The 1,587-nt window shown below is 36.0% G+C and overlaps 1 protein-coding gene across 1 annotated transcript in view; it reads right to left on the bottom strand.

The window, feature by feature from the left end:
- Positions 1-635: 635 nt before the first annotated feature.
- Positions 636-1,587, bottom strand: part of cetp (cholesteryl ester transfer protein, plasma) — a gene marked incomplete in the record, with an annotated part of 13,428 nt that continues 12,476 nt past the window's right edge. The window contains 1 exon segment of the mRNA XM_014033206.1: positions 636-1,242.

Below are 1,587 nucleotides of genomic sequence, written 5' to 3'. Positions count from 1 at the left end.
GTACTGTCTTACTCTTTACAATAAGACTCCCTTTGATAGTTGTGGATGTGTATAATGCAGTAATACGATATTGTTTGTTAAATATGTGTTTCGAATACGTTATTGTGTTTAAAAGGTAGAAACCCAGTCTGAAATGTTTAATAAGCACCTTTTTAGATGTAATATGAACAGATTTGGCTCACGTTTTGGCAAGAAAACAGACAGTTTTGTCCCTTTCTTGTCCTTAATTAATGCATAATAAACATTTATGAAAGATTTATAAAGTGTTTACTGATGAATTAATAACCTATCTCTAAACTATTTATAATAAGGGGAGCCTTATTGTAAGGTGGTACCAAAAGTTTCCACTTGTCCGCTTCATGTTACAGAGTGGAACATTTTCCCTGATGGAGCCAGGCTCTGCCTCATAAACCATTTATCTGTTACCTTTGCACTCAGAGGAAATGAGACTCACCTGCTGGTCTCCTGCAGATTTCATTTTGTTCCAGTGACAGCAGCAGTTTGATGCTTGGCTGAAAAAATCATCAAGTGTAATTCATTCATTTTTCAGCTCAGCATCTGTAAAACTGACTGAGTTTGAGACAGTTTTTTTGTGTTGGTTGATTAACCGTCCGCCWTCTTGAACTGGTCCCAGAGTTAATCAGTTAGATGCACATTTATTAAACAAGCTTTATCTTTGCCTTTCGGTGCTGGGTAAAAAATAGAAATAATTAAGGGTTGTGCTGTAAACTAATAAACTGAGTTAAGATATGTCTAGGAATATTGAAAATGTCATGCTAAAATTAAAAATTAAAAACTGTTGCATCAGCTCGGTCAGTTCAGTGAGTGATTTAGTGGCAGTCAGTCAGGTTTTCTTCCTCGACGCAAGAATTGTAGTTTAGTTTTGCGAGATCAGAAAACAAAAACAATCCCAAACTTCTTGTTTTCTGTGTTTTTGTTTTGCCAACCTTTAGTTTGGCAGCGAGGGAAAAAGTTGCAGAATTTGCCACAGAGACCTTGGTTCCCATGCTGACACATGACCAGCAGCACGACAAGAATGCAGCGCAGGAATGTGAACACAAAGAGAACTGTGAGACTAAAGGGCTGGAATGGTCAGCTGGGAGATTTTTTGACCCGGCATGTCACTTGTTTACATCTGAGAGAGCCGCCTGTGGTCCAGTTTTTAATCCTGGGGACGGAAAAACACAGACAGCACCTGCAAATGTGTGGCTCTGGGGTCACGAGGGTCCCTGCAGCGGCTCTCTGTAACAAAAACATGGAGATAAATATTAGTTTTACCTGTAAGTGCAAAGTTTTTACAGTTTTCTTCTACGATTTTATGCAAAATAACAATAAAAAAACTTTTTTGTGACAAAACAATAATAACACAGATAAGATGATAATACAGATTGAGCCATTTGTGCTAATAATCTGTTTGTCTGCTATCCACTTAATTATTCCAAATTCCAGGCACAGATTGTGCTCTATTTATTTATTTATGTATGTTGAAATGGTTTAATTTTCTAGTGAATTTTAAAGAAAGAGCACAATCTGTGCTCTATAAATAAATAAATAAATAAATAAATAAATAAATAAATAAATAAATAA

The sequence above is a fragment of the Austrofundulus limnaeus genome, unplaced genomic scaffold (assembly GCF_001266775.1).
Source record: "Austrofundulus limnaeus strain Quisiro unplaced genomic scaffold, Austrofundulus_limnaeus-1.0 Scaffold7, whole genome shotgun sequence".
Taxonomy (NCBI): Eukaryota; Metazoa; Chordata; class Actinopteri; order Cyprinodontiformes; family Rivulidae; genus Austrofundulus; species Austrofundulus limnaeus.
Note: the sequence above shows the minus strand (reverse complement) of the source record. Positions and strands in the feature narration are given on the sequence as shown.